Here is a 14,260-nt window from a genome sequence, read left to right as displayed (position 1 = left end):
TAATTATTTGTAATATTAGTTACAAATTATGTTGTTATATTGTTAATTAGTTACAAAGCTACATTATAGTATTAGCTGCTTAGTATTTCCTTGAATGGATGTGCCACAATTACTTAAAAGTCCTCTATCAAAGAACATTTAGCTTCTTTCCAACCTTCTGCTACTGAAACAATGATTCATAAATAAACTTGTACATAAATTGCTAGACCATCTAGGCATTCTCCTGTCTTGGAGCCTTTGCTCTGGCTGTTCCCTTTGCCTAAAATGCCCTTCCCCCAGATATCCACATGGCTAACTCCCTTACCTCCTGAATTTGTGAGGCTTGGCTAGACTGCAACTACAAACAAACCTCAAAATATCAGTGGTTTAAACACATAAAATTCCTATGTAGACTATTCATAAGGATGGTATTCTTTCAAGTGGTAGCCAAATAGTTGGGCTGCTTCCATCTTAGGGCTCTGCTATCGTCATATGAGGCTTCTGCAGTTGCCACAGCAGGGAAGAAAAGAGGGGGTCATGTACCAGCTCTCAAATATTTCTGCCCAAATCATTTCCAATTACAGCTTATTGATCAAAACTAGTCACAGGGCCCTGCCTAATTGCAGGGGTCTGGAAAATGTAGGGAAGCACAATATTCTGTAATCACTAAATATCTCTGCTGGATCTTCTTCAAGTTGTTGCTCTCAAGTCACCTCAATGAAGCTAACTCCAACCATACATTTGAAATTGCAACCCAGGAGTGGCCAATATTGCAGAATAAAAAGACCCTGAGCTTACCTCCTCCCATGGGCACACCAAAATTACAACCATTTACAGAGAAACTATTGATGGAAAAGACCACAAGACTGGCAAAAAAGATCTTCAGCCTCCTCATGACCCAGCCCTACCAACCAGCTGCAGGCAGCCTCCACATAAGGAAGGGCCTGGCAACCAACCAACTAGAGGGTCAGCCATATCTGCCAGACTGCCCACAGTAGTCAGCCTGCCACAACAGAAGGACGCACACAGCCCAAATAGGAGGCACACATAAGTCTGGTGACCAGAAGGGAGTGTGCTGCTGGGACACACAGGACATCTCCTACAAAAGGCCACTTCTCCAAGGCCAGGAAACATAACCAACTTACCGAAACATAGAAATAAAAACAGCAAATTAGGCCAAATGAGGTGACAAAGGAATATGTTCCAAACAAAGTAACAAGATAAACTCCAGAAGAACTAAGAGAAGTGGAGGTAAGCAATCTACCTGATAAAGAGTTCAAGGCAAGGATCGTAAAGATGTTCAAAGAACTCAGGAGAAAAATGGATGAACAGAGTGAGAAGTTAGAATTTTTTAATAAAGAGTTAGAAAATATAAAGAAGAACAAAACAGAGATGAAGAGTACAATAACTGAAATAAAAATTAGGCTAGAAGGGATCAACAGTAGATTAGATGACACAAAGGAACAGATCAGCAAACTGGAAGACAGAGTAGTGGAAATCACTGAAGCTGAACAGAGAAAAGAAAAAAAAGAATAAAAAGAAATGAGGACAGTTTAAGAGATTTCTGAGACAATGTAAAGCATATTAACATTTTCATTATAGGGGTACCAGAAGGCAAAGAGAGAGAGAAAGAGGCAGAGAACATACTCGAAGACATAATAGCTGAAAAGTTCCCTAACCTGGAAAGGAAACAGACATCCAGGTTCAGGAAGCACAGAGATTCCCAAACAGGATCAACCCAAAGACGATCACATCAAGACACACTGTAATTAAAATGGCAAAAATTAGATAAAGAGAGAATATTAAAATCAGCAAGGGAAAAGCAACAAGTTACATCAAGGGAACTCCTAGAACACTATCAGCTGACTTTTCAGCAGAAACGCTGCATACCAGAAGGGAGTGGCACAATATATTTCAAGTGATGGAAGGGAAAAACCTACAACCAAGAATACTTTGCCCAGCAAGACTTTCATTCAGATTTAATAGAAAGACCAAAAATTTTACAGACAAGTTCAATACCACCAAACCAGTTTTACAAATGTTAAAGGAACTTCTGTAAGTGAAAAAGAAAAGGCCATAACTAGAAACATGAAAATTATGAAAGGGAAAGTCTCACTGGTAAAAGCAAACATACAGTAAGGGAAGTGAATCAACTGTGTATAAAGCTAGTAGGAAGGTTAAAAGATAAAAGGAGTAAAATCACCTGTATCCACAATAGGTAGTTAAGAGATACACAAAACAAAAAGATGTAAAATGTGATGTCAAAAACAGTAAACATGGGAGGAGGGGAGTAAAAAAGCAGGGTCGTTAAAATGCATTTGAACTTAAGAGGTTGGCAACTTAAAATAATCATATATATGTATATATACATATATGTAGATATAATCATATATACATATATATATAGAGGGAGAGAGATTGCTATATATAAACCCCATGGTAACCACAAACCAGAAATCTATAATAAATACACACACAAAAAAGAGAAATGAATCCAAATGTAACACTAAAGATAGTCATCAAATCATAAGGGAAGACAATGAAAGAAGAAGAAAAAAAGAACTACCAAAACAACCCCCAAACAATTAACAAAATGGCAATAAGTACACACCTATCAATAATTACTTTAAACGTAAATGGACTAAATGCTCCAATCAAAAGAAACAGAGTGGCTGAATGGATACAAAAACCCTTACATATGCTGCCAGTACATACATACATACATACATACATACATATATATACATATATATATATATATATATATATATAAAATGGAATATTACTCAACAATAAGAAAGAACAAAATCTTGTCATTTGTGACTACATGGATGGACCTAGAGTATTACACTAAGTTGAAATAAGTCAGACAGAGAAAGACAAATACTGTATGACTTTACTTCTATGTGGAACCTAAAAATATAAAACAAATGAAACTATAACAAAACAGAAACAGACTCATAGATACAGAGAAAAAAAAACAGGTGGTTACCAGAGGGGAGGAGGTCAGGAGGAGGAAAGAAATAGGTGAGGGAGATTAAGAAGTACAAACTTTCAGTTGCAAAATACATGAGTCATGAGTGTGAAATGTACAGTGTGAAGAATATAGTCAATAAATATGTAATAGCTTTGTATGGTGACATATTGTAATTAGACTTATCTTGGTGATCAGTTTGAAATGTATATAAATATCAAATCAGTATGTTGTGTAACAGGAACTAACATAGTATTGTAGGTCAACTATACTTCAAAAACAAACTCATATAAAAGATGTCAGATTTGTGTTTATCAGAGGTGGGGGTGGGAGGGGGAATTGGATGGAGGTGGTCAAAAGGTACAAACTTCCATTTATAAGATAAATAAGTACTAGAGATAAATAGAATGAACACTGCTGATGTTATATACGAAAGCTGTTAAGAGAGTAAATCCTAAGAGTTCTCATCGCAAGGAAAAAAGTTTTCTTGCTATTTCTTTAATTTTGTATCTGTATGAAATGATGGATGTTCACTAAACTTACTGTGGTCATCAATTCATGATGCATGTTAATTAAATCATGATGCTGTACACCTTAAACTTATACAATGCTGTATGTCAATTATATCTCAGTAAAGCTGGAAGAAAAAAATAAAATAAAATTGCAAACCATATCCACCTCCAGCACACCCAATCTCCTTTATCCTGCTCTGTTTTGCCAGAGCACCTATCATTTTCTCTATATTTTATCACTTATTTACTGTGTTTATTATATATTGTCTATCTCCCCTTACTAGAATACAACCTCCACAAAGGCAGGGATCTTTGTTTTATTCACAATGTATCCCAAGCAGCTAGAACAGATTCTGGCACATAAATACTTGTTGAGTGAATTGATAAATTTCACACATATATAGTTATATCTATTGAAAAGTTTCTTAGAGGTAGAATTGCTGAATCAAAGGGTATTGGCATTAAAATTTTCCAAAAATATTGTTGTTGTTCTTCATAAAGCTTTATTAGCTTATATCCCCATCAATAATGTACGAATTTATCTGTTTCCCCAAACACTGAATGTGTTCTCAAACTTTTTGTCCTTGGCAAGTTTGGTAGGTGAAAAAAATGGTATCTACTGTAATTTTAGTTTTTACATTTCATATTATGAATAAGGTTAGGTATATTTTCATGTCAAAGAGCCATTTGTACTTATTTCTCTGTGAACTACCTGTTCTTGCCCTTTGCTAATTCCTTGCGGTTGTTAATCTTTTAATTATTGGTATTATACATTATATATTTACATATATAGTACAGTAAGCCCCCTATATATGAATGAGTTCTGTTCCAAGGGCATGTTCGCAAGTCCAATTGGGTCGTAAGTCCAACAAAGTTAGCCTCGGTACCCAACTAACACAATTGGCTATATAGTACTGTACTATAATAAGTTTATAATACTTGTCACACAAATAACACATAAAAAGTAAACAAACAAAAAATAAAGAAAACATTTTTAATCCTACAGTACATTACCTTGAAAGGTACAGTAGTACAGTACAACAGCCGGCATACAGGGGCTGGCATCGAGTGAACAGGCAAGAAGAGTTACCGACTGGAGAAGGGAGAGGAGGTGGGAGATGGTAGAGCTGAAGGATCATCAGCAATAGGAGACGGAGGGCAAGGTGCAATTTCACTCATGCCTGACGTTGATGGCACTGGTTCTGGTTCCTTGCTGGATTCAATTCTATCTACCCTCTTGACAAAATGATCCAGTGATATCTGGGTAGTAGCATGCTCACATCTTTCAAAGTTCACAACTTAAAGGTTCATATGTAGGGGACTTACTGTGTATATATATATATATATATATATATATATATATATATATATACACACACACACACACACACACACACACACATATATATATGTAAAATAATACAGCCACCCTAGAAAAGTTTGTCAGTTTCTTATAAAACTAAACATGTTTTGCCATATGATCCAGCAATTGCACTCCTGGACATTCATCCCGGAGAGATAAACTTATGTTCACACAAAAATCTGCATGCAAATGTTCATAACATCTTTATTTGTAACTGCCAAAAACTAAAACAACCTAGATGTCCTTCAATGAGTGAATGGTTTAAAAACCCATGGTACATCTATACCATGATCTGCTACTCAGTAATAAAAAGGAACAAACTATTGACACATGCAACAAACTGAATGAATGAACCTTGGGAGAATTATGTGGAGTGAAAGAAGCCAAACCCAAAAGGTTACATACTGTATGATTCCATGTATATAACATTCATTAAATGACAACATTATAGAAATGAAGAACAGATTAGTGATTGTCTGGGGTCTGAGTTGGGGAAAGTGGGGCAAGAGGGAGGTGGATGTGATTATAAAAGAGTAATGTGAAAATTCCTTGTGGTGATAGAACTGCTCTATATCTTGATCGTGGTGGTACATACACAAATAAAACACAGAACATGTGGTAATACTCAATGGAATTAAATACACACACATAACACAAACTCTTAAAATATTTAAAAATAAAATAAAATAAAAACCCCAGTGACTTTAAACACATAGATATCTCATACTACCATGTAAGAACAAAACAGTAGTGCCTCATCTAGGTCTTACATTGCAAATATGTTTTCCAGTTTGTTGTTTGTCTTTTAACTTTGTTTACAGTGTTTTAATGACAAAAAAATTTTTTTATGCTGCTTATTTTATTAACCTTTCCTTGAACAGTTTCAGAAGTTTCTACCAGGCTTAGAAAGGCCTTCCTGTGGTAAATTATTTTAAAATACCACCATGTTTTCCTGTAGTACTTTTATGATATCTATTGTCTTATATTTAAATCTTGAGTGCATTTGGTGTGCAAAATGAAGTAGGGTTGTGACTGTATGCAGGGTGTGTATATGTTTACAAATGGCTGCCCAATTATCTCATTGTATTTATAGAACAAACAACCATTGCCCATTAGACATAATGTACATCCTTATCATACACTACATTCCTAGCACATAAGTATCAGACATTTCCAGATGTACTCTTATTCTGTATCATTAATTTATTTATTCATAGAACCAGCATCATAATATCTAAATTATTATAACTTTATGTAATGCTTTAATGTTTAGTAGTTCTATTTTCTTCTTATTGCTCTTTTTCAGAATTTTCAGAAATTTTAATATGAACTTTAAAATCTAGTCCCTGCCACCAAAACATTTTTTTTTAGAGAAGGGAGAGAGAGGAGTATCAGCAGCTTAAATTTACACCCTATTAATAAGTAATAATCCCAGGATTTATTGGGATCATGTTAAATTTAGAGAATACCTGCTCTACCACCTACCAGCTTAGGCAAATTACTTATTCTGCTAAGAAGTCTCAGTTTCTTTCTTTTTTTTTTTTTTAGTCTCAGTTTCTTTATCCATAAACATGAAGATAATGATAGTGACCATCATAGGGGTGTTGGGATAATATGTACAGAGCACCTAAAACTGTGTCTGGCGTAAAAGTGTTCAGTGGGTGTTCACAGTTATTATTCTTCCTTGTTCCCAGAGTTTTTGTAAATTTCAACTAAAAACCTTCCCACACAAATTATTTGTTTGTTTGCCTGTTTGGCTGCGAACACCCAAGGACAGGAACCATGTTTTATTCCTCTTTTACACTATCTAGTATGTGGTCCTTGCTTTGTTTTTTAGTGGCTCTCAGCTCTACATCATGGCTTGTGTCAATCTCTGCTCCTTCCCAATTGCCTCACACCCATCCTGACATTCCATGCTGCCCTCTCACTGTTCGGATACCCTCTCTTGCCTGCAACTGACCTGCTTAAATTGGTCTTCGTAGCTCACAGCTTCAAAATCCCTCCCATCCCCACATCCTCCTACTCCTGCCTTCTCTGCTCAATCAAGTCTATTCCCTGAGTTGAGGATCCCAGGTGACTTTCCTGGCTACATAGTAAATCATAATAAAATGTGATGGGGAAGGGTAAGCTGGGATGAAGTGAGAGAGTGGCATGGATACAGATACACTACCAAATGTAAAATAGATAGCTAGTGGGAAGCAGCTGCATAGCACAGGAGATTAGCTCAGTGCTTTGTGTCCACCTAGAGGGGTGGGATAGGGAGGGAGGGAGGGAGGGAGACGCAAGAGGGAGGAGATATGGGGATATGTGTATACGTATAGCTGATTCACTTTGTTATATAGCAGAAACATTGTAAAGCAATTATACTCCAGTAAAGATGTTAAAAAAAAATTTTAACAAGAAAAAAAAATGTGATGGTGCTTATGTTTAATGCTGTAATCCACTAGCACGTTAACTCAAATGTACTTTTGATTGATATAAAGTATCTAGCAGTTTTCTGAAGTCATCTTAGCTAAAACTCCCATAGCTAAAGTTAGTGAGCTCCAACTGGTCTGCCACCCCACCCACCTACTACTTCTTTTTTACTTCTCACCTTTAAGTAGTTTTTCTGGAAGTTGAAATGCATTCAGTCATATACCTTCCTCGTCCTCTTTTCAAAGAGATCTATACAAACATTACCACTTGCCTGATGAGTTTTTGATCAGGACTCAAATTAAAACTATAGAAGGGACTTACTTCACTCTGTATGACAGTCTCTAGGTCCATCCACGTCTCTACAAATGACTCAATTTCGTTCCTTTTTATGGCTGAGTAATATGCCATTGTACATATGTACCACATCTTCTTTATCCATTCCTCTGTCAATGGACGTTTAGGTTGCTTCCATGTCTTGGCTATTGTAAATAGTGCTGCAATGAACATTGGGGTGCATGTGTCTTTTTGAATTATGGTTTTCTCTGGGCATATGTCCAGTAGTGGGATTGCTGGGTCATATGGTAGTTCTATTTTTAGTTTTTTAAGGAACCTCCATACTGTTCTCCATAGTGGCTGTATCAATATTAACACATACATGTGGGATCTAGAAAAACGGTATAGATGATCTTATTGGCAAAGCAGAAATAGAGACACAGATATAGAGAAAAAACATATGGACACTAATGGGGGAAAGGGGTGGGTGGGATGAATTGGGAGATTGGGATTGACATATATACACTATTGATACTATGTATAAAATAGATAACTAATGAGAACCTACTGTACAGCTCAGGGAACTCTACTCGGTGCTCTTTGGTGACATAAACGGGAAGGAAATCCAAAAAAGAGGGGATATATGTATACATATAGTTGATTCACTTCACTGTACAGCAGAAATTAACACAACACTGTAAAACACCTATACTCCAATAAAAAATAATTAAAAAAAAAAAACTATAGAAGGGAAGCCCTACAACTCTTAGGGCCTCCTAAATTCCGCATAAAGCTTATCTAGATGGAGAGTCAGAGAGCTGCATGCCCAAAGTCCAGTTTTAAGAAGATAATCTTGGGCTTTGCAGGTCAGGACACTTCCCATGGTTCTGGATATCCAGATATAGCTTCTAAGGTGAGACTTCCTGGGATAGAGATTCCAGTGTTTGGAGGCTTCAAGGAATTTTAAACATTGTTCCAGACCCAAGCCAGAGGCTAAGGTTGAGATGCCCGCCTCTGTGCCCTCAAATACTGAAGACCTCAGAGTAATTCCTGCTGACAAAGCTACTCCTGTGGGGCACCTGGCTCTATTCTGCAAGCCATCTTCACAAATATTATTTTCCAACTCCCTGTTGTGTCATAAAAGAGGAATTTCAGGGAGGGGAGTGGGAGGAGTGTCAGTGGCTTAAGTTGACACTTTATTATGCTTTTATTACACTTCCTAGTCGCATCTGAACAATTCACTGCAAGAAAGAAATGCACTGGCCCTTGTCAGTACGATATAGAGTTACTTACTCTCCACCCCTCAGTGCTCCCTCTCTCATGGGTGAGCCTTTCTCTATCCAATATCCTGTCCTCCACTCTCCTCACTGCAAATCTCAGATCCTATAACAACCTCCTCACCAGTTTTCCTCCTTCATTCTCCCCACGTGACTCCATCCCACACACAGCTGTCAGAATCATCTTCCAACAATCCCACTTACATCATGAAACTAACTTAATTACTCCTGCTCCTCTCTCCCTTCCCACCACTCCAGGCTCAGTCCGAGTTCCATCTCCTTCCTGAAATGTCTTGTGGTAGCCCCATCCCTTGCTCCTCAAAGCTTCCATAACCAGGACTGATATTCCTGGTCATGGATTGTTCACTCCTAGAGTAGGTTCTGATTGTGTCCCATCCATTCTAAGCCCTTCTGATGCCAGTGCAGTAGCAGTTGTTAAATATTTTTACTTCCATTCTTGTCTATAGCATTTATTGTTTCTATCACTCAACTGGGTACTTTGTCATAAACGGTATGCTGTTGTTATTTAACTATTCACAGTGGGCATATATTTTGACTTTCCTACTAGATTATGCACTCCCTGAGGTCACGACTCTTTCTATCTCAACCCTCAGGAACTAGCCCAAAGGCACATGCAGAGGTGGCCCTCAGAACACTTGCTGAAGGAGTCAGAAGATTAGGTAGTTAACAGTAGAAACCCTGCACTTACTTACCATCATCTAGCCTACAGTGTTAGGGCCTCTTCCCCTGCCTAAAACTACCCATCCCACCAAGTTGCTCCACCTCTGCTCCTAACGCTCCCTCTTACTGATTATTATTCCCTAATGTGATGCACATGCCCCTCCTGTCTTCCTCACAAATTTGAAAACAAGCCCCTCTGGGTGTTCCCATGTGAGACTCCACCAGCCTTACTGGGCAGGACTCCTCCCACTGGTATTTGAAAGTTATGTCTGAGAGACTTTAAACTGTAACTCAAGACTCCAACAAGCCAGAGATTTCTGGGCAAAACACAGATGCCAAGGAAAATATCACAGTTTCATGGCTGACACACTTATCGACAACGTATTAACTTTAGCTGAAAAAGACCATAGAGCTAGCCACCTTTCTTAAAAACTGAAAATAGTCTCTCCCTGCCCCCAGCCCTCCCAATCCTCTTCCTAACCTTCTCTGCTTTGTTCTATATCACTCTTCTCTTCCCAAAAAAGTTTATAATATACATCTTTGATCTCTTTAGTGTTCATTGTCTGTCTCCCCCAAGTAGAATGTGAGTCCCACAAGGGCAGGGATTTTGTTTAATTGAAGATACACATAACATAAAATTTATCATCTTAACCACTTTTAAGTGTACAGTGCAGTAGCATTAAGTACATATACATTGTGGTACAACCGTCACCACCAGCCATCCAAAGAACTCTTTTCATCTTCTCCAACTGAAACTCCGTACCCACAACAACTCCCCTTTCTCTCTTCCCTCTAGCCCCTGGCAACCACCATTCTACTTTCTGTCCCTATGGATTTGACTACTTTAGGTACCTCGTATAAGGGGAATCATACAGTATGTGTCTTTTGGCCTATTTCACTTAGCATAATGTCCTCAAGGTTCATCCATGTTGTAGCCTGTGTCAGAATTTCCTTCCTTTTTTAAAGCTGAATAGTATTCCATTGTATGTATAGACCATGTTTTGTTTATCCATTCATCCGCTGATGGACAACACGTGAGGTGCTTCCATCTTTGGGCTATTGTGAATAATGCTGCTGTGAACATGGCTGCACAAATATCTCTTTGAGATCCTGCTTCCAATTCTTTTGGGTATATACCCAGAAGTGGAATTGCTGGATCATATGCTAATAGTATTTTTAATTTTTTAAGGAAATACCACACCATTTTCCAGAGTGGGTGCACCATTTTACTTTCTTACCAGCAGTGCACAAGAGTTCCAATTTCTCTACATCCTCACCAACACTTGTTATTTTCTGTAAACATAGAGACTTCTGTCTGTTCTATTCACTAGTATATGCCAAGCACTTAAACAGGGGTTGGCAAAAAGTCAGCCCTTTATTGTGTTTGTTTATTGAATTCAATTGTAGAACTGGTGTGAACCAAGTAGCCCAGCACTACTTGGATTTGAATCTTGGTTTACACACTCAGACACTACACCATATACACATAATTTGTCATCCCTGAAGTTCAGGTTATTCGCTCATCTGTAACAGCACCTGTCTCAAGGGCATTATAAAATCTGACAAGATAATGTATGCAAAGCTCCTGGCCTGGTATGTCTCATATGTTCCCATCCCTCCACCATGATTCTACCAGAACGTTAAGCTGATATGGATAAGAAAGCTATCAGCAATCAACGTTGATTAGAGAGAAGTCTGACTTTTTTAGTAAGTTTCATTGACTTGTGAGTCTAAGAGGATCTCCAATGACCAACAACTTCTTAACAGCCCTTTGTTCTTCTGCATAGCACGTATCATTACCTGAAAGTATATATCATTTCTGCTTGTTTACTTGTTTATCCTTCTTCTCTACCAGAATGTGAGCTCCTTGTAGGCAATCTCCTCATCTTTCTTGTTTACTCAAGGTCCAGAACGATGACTGGCACATTAAATGCCACAATAAATATTTGTTGAGTGAACAAATGCATTTAAATAGCTACTAATCACCTTCTGTAGGTACTACTGCGCATCCTGATATAAATAAGACATAGTTCCTTCCCTTACAGTTTAATTGGGAGATGATTTATAAACAAATCATTAAATACAGTGTGAGATGCAGAGTAAATAAGTATGTAAAAAATAATACAAAGAAAAAAGCTATTTTAAGACTATTTGGAGGCAGAGGTCAAGGAAGGCTTTCATAGGAAAGTGTTCCTTACAAGGTTTTGAAGATTATCTAGCGTCTTCCTAGTAGAAAAAGAAGGAAATGACATTGTATGTTTAGGGGATAGTAAGTTAACACCACAGGGGCAGGACACATAAGGATACACTGTGGAAACGACAAGTAATTTTGTGAAGCTAGATGTAAAATTAAAAGGAGAGGATGGCAGGAGAGGAGTCCAGAGCAGGGACAGATCATAGAGGCTTGTTAAAACATCAAGCTTCGATTTGATCCATAGGCAGTCAGAGCCACCAAAAGGTTGTACACGGAAAGCAACATGTGAGATACTCATTTTAGAGAGTGGACATGGCTCTGGTATGGTAGGAAGCCAGCCGGGAGCACCAGAGCTTCCTGGAGCTCCCAGCATGGGCATGGAACCAAGTGAGCTGCGTTCACATTATGAGGGCTGGAATGGGCTGCTAGACTGGCGCTGGATCCAAATTTGCACTAATTCAACAAATTCAAAGTCTGAATCTCTGTTTTAGCACCTTAAAAGGAAATTTCATCAGGGTTCTAGTCATTTGGGTTTTAGACCAGCTACTTGGGTTAGGATAAGTTATACTGGATGCGGAATAATTAGCCACTGGACCCTTGGCTTTAACATTCTACATTCCGAATTCCTTTGCAATTAGGCTACCCTATACTTTTGTTGACCCACTAGTAATAAAGAGGGTGTCTATTAAGCCGGGACTAGTTCATGTTATTCAAATGAGTGTACTCTCTGTGGTGGGAGGAGAAAGATTTGGCCACTTCAGCCCAGATTACAGATTGCCTTCTCTTGGGTCCAGACTGCACAGGGGGGAAACAAAATCACTTCAAATGAGTTTGAGGACTCGCATGATGACACCCTGAAATCAGCTTAAAATCTGCTCCTCTAGGGACGTCCCAAGCAGTCCAGGGGTTGAGACTCCATGCTTCCACTGCAGGGTGCGTGGGTTTTTTCCCTGGCCAGGGAACCAAGATCCCACATGCCGCAAAATGTGGCGGGGAAAAAAAAAAAAACTGCCTCTTCTAGTAACTCTGTCTCCATTGGTCCTCTGTCCATTCCACATGTCATCCTTACTACACTGTGCATATGTAACAGATCCATCACCAGCCCCATGCTGCCCAAGGACACAAGGCATTCCACACTGTGGCAGTTTCTTAGGGCAGTTGGAACAAAGTACCACAAACCAAGTGGCTTAAAACAACAGAAATTTATTGTCTACAGTTCTGGAGGCTAGAAGTCCAAAACCAAAGTGTCAACAGGGCCACGTTCCTGCAGAAACCTCTAAGTGAGAATCCTTCCCCATTTCTCTTCTGCTTCTGGTGGTTTTGGGCAGTCTTTAGCAATCTTTGGCTTGCAGCCTCATAACTCCAATCTCTGCCTTCATTGTTACATGCCTCCATGGGTGTCTCTGTCTTCACATGGCCATCTTCTTATAAAGACACAGTCATATTGGATTAGGAGGCTACTCTACTGCAGGGTCACTTCATCCTAACTAATTACATCTGCAATGACCTTATTTCCAAATAAGATCACATTCTGAGGTACTGGGGGTTAGGACTTCAAAATATCCTTTTTTTGGGGGGTGGGGGCGGTGAGGGGACACAATTCACTTCATAACACGGCCTCTTCCCTTGGCTGCTCACCTGCAGTATTTAGTCCAGAGCTGAGAATGTGACAGTGAATGCTATTTACCAATGTGAATTAAGTCACCAGGCCATCTGTCCACCTGCAAAAGAGCATAGCAGCACTGTGACAACTTTGTGCCAACACACCAAACAGCTCCGCTTTCAAGATGACTAAAGCAAATGCTGAGTGGGATTGGATCAAAGTTGTGGTCATCCTGACTAAAAGCTGGAGTGAGACTGTCTCAGTGTCACTTTTGACATGAATGTAATGTTGAACTTTAATAGAATGTAGATTTGTGAGGTGCACTTAGGTGCTTCTGTGCTGTCATATCATTTTAGGTCTTTCAAAAGCAGAGTATTATTTTCAATCACAGCATCACCATAATTAGTAATGGCAACATTTTCTTCAAGTTGCCCTGGAGGGCTGTAGAATCTCAGGCTGCCACCCCTGCAATTAGACTAACAGCTGGCAAACAGCCAAATGAGGGAGTTGGGGGGAAAAATTGTACTACCAAATCAAATATGGGTTTGTTCTGAATCAAGCATTCAAACTTCTGGTAGAGAAATCTGCTCTGATCGCACCCTGCCATTTATATAAGTAAAATATGTTAAAAGAAAAATATATATTGGAGACCCTTTTAGCCTTTACAGATGTCAGAGTTCTTTCTCAATAGGGTCTTTCCAGTGGGAGCCACAGGACTCAAGTTCATGATTGAGGGTGCTGCCCCTGTGCCAGAGAAGGGTCCCTGAGAGCAACCAGGAAGACATGGTTTGTGTGCCCCTCATTTATTTTATTTCGTCCAAGCAAACAGATGGCAAGAGGAGACATTTCCTATTGCCTGGGCAACGTTTTAATCACTGTTTAAATATTTGCCATCCTGTCTTTGTTTTTGTTAGAACTGCAGAGTTAATGCAATACAGATTTGTACCTTCTGCTGAGTGAAATATAGATTTCATCTGATGAACTAGAGC

Source organism: Aethalodelphis obliquidens, unplaced genomic scaffold (assembly GCF_003676395.1).
Source record: "Aethalodelphis obliquidens isolate GAN/ISIS:26980383/991018 unplaced genomic scaffold, ASM367639v1 scaffold16, whole genome shotgun sequence".
Classification (NCBI taxonomy): Eukaryota; Metazoa; Chordata; class Mammalia; order Artiodactyla; family Delphinidae; genus Aethalodelphis; species Aethalodelphis obliquidens.
Note: the sequence above shows the minus strand (reverse complement) of the source record.